We start from the raw sequence: 4,939 nt of genomic DNA, 5'->3' as shown, positions 1-4,939 counted from the left end.
CCAAGAAACTCTGGAAGCAGCATTAAACAATGGCTCCAAGTCCCATCCTCCCAGGCAATGCAGACTCCTCCTTTCCAGTTTCTAGAGTAGGTAATTAGCTAGGGTTATCAAACCTGTCCTTGTCACCAAGGATGAAGCCAGGCTGAAATGAATCCAGATGAGCTGAGAGGCTGCAACCATCAAGAGGTAGCAAGAACCAGGGCCTCTACAAAACAGGGGTTTATGAAGTGTAATCTAGAGTGTGTCATGGTATGGAAAGGGCAAGCTAAAATTATTCACAAAGGGCAGGGGCAAACAGATCAAAAGCACACTGGGCCATATAGAATTGTCAAAGGCATTTGACTGATTTTACAACATTCAATCTTTAACTAGTTGCTATCAGACACAAATCATGCATAGACATTTGTAACGAATGCTTAACCACATAAGAACATAAGCAGATCCGAGCAAGGGCTCCTCATAGTCTGGTATCTGCTCTCACTGTGGCCAACAAAATGCCTATGGGGTGCCCACAAGCAAGACAAGACCTGAGTCCAGCAGCCCTTGCAGAGGTATTTGGCTTTGTCAACATGGCAGAGATACCACCTGCACATTTCACAGGGCAAAATTTGGAACAGGTAAGATGTAGGCAGAAGGTGGGCAGCCTGTAATCCTGGTATAACTCGATTAGTTTATTAAAGTTTGGCAAGAGATAAATGTGTCGGTTTGCAGCAGCCACCTAATAATCAAACACCCTATACAAATATTTGCCACCAGGTGTCATGTTATCAGAGGCTTAGCATCTAGAAAGGCTTCGTTCCCGTCCCTTTTTATTTACTATGCACCTGTGAAGTCCCCGTGAGTCCAATATAAGTGCAAGACTTGACAATAACACTTTGTTCTTCTTTTGAGTCTCGCCTTTCCGCATTCCCACCTGTCTTGTAGCTCTACCAGCATTTTAATCAATTTGGTTTAACTACATGGAAAAAGACATGGCAGGCATTTGTCAAGGAAATATTACAACACTTTCATTGTTGCTGTTTTTTAAAAAACCTTTTAGGTGTGAACACAAGGCGGCCAGGCCAGGGAATTAGGATTGCAAATTAGGATAAATGTCAGATTGTAGGATCAGGTCCTGGCGTCTCCAGTTAAAAGGGTCTTAGGATACAGGGGTGGGACAGATCTGAGGCTTTGAAAGATGCTGTCGCTCACAGTGTAAATATTCCTATGCTAGATGGACTAGTGACTTGACTATAAGGTATAAAACATTATAAGATAGCTTTGTATGAAAGAATAAAGTGAGGATAATAGAACACACTTATTCTGAAAATTATCGAACATAATGTTTCATATTCAAAAAGCCTTGCTTGAAAGTAATCCTATTGCTGAAATGATCTATAATGAACTAAAAAAGGTATTCAAATATACCTTCCCCAAGAAACCAGAGGCCTTCCTTCTGGGCATTGTCGGCCAAATGGTGTTAAAGAAAGATAGAACACTTTTTATGTACGCAACAACCGCAGCAAGAATACTTATCGCAAAGTATTGGAAGACACAAGACTTGCCCACTCTGGAAGAATGGCAGATGCAAGTGATAGACTATATGGAACTGGCAGAAATGACTGGCAGAATCCGAGACCTGGGAGAAGAGTCGGTGGAAGAGGACTGGAAGAAGTTCAAAGAATATCTCCAAAAACATTGTAAAATGTTTGAATGTTAAAATGATGTTGGATATAAAGATAATATGGCATCAGTGACATAGTAAAAAGAGACATGCAAAAAAGTTTTAAGAAAAAAGGGTATGACCAGAGTAAAATTATGTCGAAGCTAAATAAATGATATAAGGGATTAAGTTATAAAGAACAGGTGATAAATTGGATTTAAAAGGAAAGGAAAACCGAAGACATAATAGGTTGAAATGTATAATATTAAATAAGATTGGAAAGAGGGTAAGGAACTGCTGAATTTGATTGTGTAAAGGGGAACGCAGAAAAGGGAGATGTGAGGAAGTCAGGAAAGAGGGTTATGAAGATGGTTAGTAAAAAACTGGATTTTTATGTTTTTTTTGTTTGTTTTTTCTGTTATGCCTTTTATTGTGTTTAAATGTTTATGTTGAATATTTGTTTTATTATGTAAAATCTTAATAAATATTTCATAAAAAATGAAAGTAATCCTATTGCTATTAATAAGCACGAATATTTTCTTTTTAAAAGTTGGAAACTCCACTTTTGACTAGTTCTAAAACATTACTTGGCTAACAGTATATCTGTGCTGTCTCATCCATGCAACAGGATCATGTTGGTTGGCTAATCAGTTAATTAGCTTTCCTACAGCCCTTTGATTTCTCTCTCACGAATCCCTAGAGAAGTGGAGATCAAAGCGTTAACAACAGGTGCTTGGGAAGACAAGACAGTTATTCTTAATTAGCTAAGCACAGAGCCATAATTGCTAAATTCAATTAGTGAAAGTGTTTGCAGAAAGGGGGTGTGCTCTGAAGCACAAAACAGTGACTTAATTCTGCACTGAATTGTCACAGGGTTCAGCTTTCAGTGCTAAAATAATTGCTGTTCAGTGTTCACAGTTGCTGCTTCAATTGAATTCATTAAAAAAAAAAGTTTCCTTCCACTTGGAACTAGTGAGGTCATCACCATGTCACCAGTTTGGTTTGACTGGGTAATGTCGTCACTGAATACAAATGAATGAGGTCATTGCCCACAAGATTGGATTGCTGTCATCACCTGATCCAAACATGATTGGTTGACAGCCTTTAGCAGTCAGCAGAGGGGGCGGAGCTGCATTATTATCCTAGCTTTCCAATGCCACATCTTGTTGCAAGGTGTGGAGAGGTGGAGGAGCAAGGTGGTGGGGAGCTTGGTCTGGTGGGTTCAGCATCAGATACCACTGTGCACACACAGCACTGTGGTCTAAACCACTGAGCCTCTTGGGCTTGCTGATCAGAAGGTCAGCGGTTCAAATCCTCGCAAGGGGGTGAGCTCCCGTTGCTCAGTCCCAGTACCTGCCAACCTAGCAGTTTGAAAGCATGCCAGTGCAAGTAGATGAACAGGTACCACTACGGTGGGAAGGTAAATGGTGTTTCCGTGGGTTCTGGTTTCTGTCACGGTGTTCCGTTGCACCAGAAGCTGTTTAGTCATGCTGGCCACATGACCCGGAAAACTGTCTGTGAACAAACGCTGGCTCCCTCGGCCTGAAAGTGAGATGAGCGCCACAACCCCATAGTTGCCTTGGACTGGACTTAACTGTCCAGGAGTCCCTTATCTTTACCTTGCTTGTAGGATGGAGGAGGCTGTTTTAAAAATAAACAAATAAATGCAACCAAAGCAGGAGGTAATCGTGCTGCAAACAGGTTTTAGAAAGGGCAGCGTTCCAAAGAAAGTGTGGTCATGGGGGGAGGAGAGAGCATACTGAACCTGGAAGGATGGTGGTGCATGGCAGTACCTGGGGGGGGGGGAACATGTCATTTTAAGTGCACACCCTAGACCAGGGGTGTCAAACTCAAATTCATTGGGGGCCACGGCGCCTCTAGAGGGCAGACATTCTCAGGCTTGTAGGCTGCCGCGCATGTGCTGAAGAGGCGGCTTTCTTGTGTAAAAAAAAAAAAGCGAGAATAAAAGGTGAAGGCTGGTGGCCGGCGGCGGCTACACGGGCCACATGACGAGGTCTGGCGGGCCAGATTCGGCCCGCGGGCCTTGTGTTTGACACCCGTGCCCTAGATGCTTGACAACTGAAGCTTTCCGTAGCATTTTCAAGATCACAAATAAGTCTCTGCGGAGACTGGATTAGAAGGAACAATATTTTCTTAGCACTATGCTGCTAGTAACCTATATATAAAACAGGAACTAGTCAGAGCTTCTTCATTTCATTTCCCTGCTGGTGTCACTCAGAATTGTGTGAGGTGTATAGGGTGTTGGGGAAGTGATAGTACTTCTGGTGTTCCTTCTGGGGTAGTTCATCCACCTTTGGTCCCTACCCTGCACCTGTGGCTCCCAGAAGCTATCAGCATGTGACAGTGACCACACGGGAATGGCTTTGACTGGCCTGCTAAACCAGGTGAGGTAGCCAATGGGTCTCAAACCCTCAGTGAGATAGGAACTTCCTCTGCATGCAAAGACAGACTCCGGTGGGTTAAGCAGATGAAACCATTAGTGGTTCAATAGTCAAGAAGATGGTTTCTGCAAAGGCTATTGAGGGAAATTAGGGGCCTGCCAACCTGGGAAGTTAGCCCATGTAGGAGAAGGAAAACTCTGATCCTAAACTCCTTGGGAGAAGAAAAGGCTAGGAAGTGGAATCCCAAAGTCAGTTGGGTAACACCACCTTGTGACAACTGCTGCAGCCAATCTGGTGCCAAACATTTCACTTTCCTTTCCTTTGGACCATATCAGCAAGGCCAATTATCTGGGCAGCACAGGACCTCCATGCACACTGCCCAGTCTTTTCCTCCAGGGAGGTCACACCAGTGCTGCTGACACAGCAGTTTGACTTCACCCACCCACCCCGCCGAGGCACACTCCACTGTTTCTCAAGACAGACAGAGGCCAAAAATAATCAGATCTTCCCTATTGGTGTCACCCAGAACTAATTCTCCCCATGCTTTTAAATCGCTTTAGTTCCTGCTCACATCACATTTTACTGTTGGCATGTGATTATGCCAAGAAAGGGCTTGTGCAAGCAGGACAGAAGGAAATAATGGTGCACACTAGCTTCTCTTGTAAACAGGAGGTGGGTTTAACCACATTTCTTAAGCCTTAGTATGTATGCAAATGCTTTATACCAGGGGACACCAACCTGTCTCCTGAAGCCACCAGTGTGCTTGCCAGTACTCCCTATATCATCTCAGTAAATATATGCTAAGAAATCCACAATGCATGAGAGACTACATTGAACTCACACATCTCTTAAGCATGCCCATATTTCATCAGATGCCAGGACTGGACATCTATCC

The sequence above is a fragment of the Podarcis cretensis genome (assembly GCF_951804945.1).
Source record: "Podarcis cretensis genome assembly, chromosome: 2".
NCBI classification, from domain to species: Eukaryota; Metazoa; Chordata; class Lepidosauria; order Squamata; family Lacertidae; genus Podarcis; species Podarcis cretensis.
The sequence above is the reverse complement of the archived record's forward strand: the minus strand, read 5'-3'. Positions refer to the sequence as shown.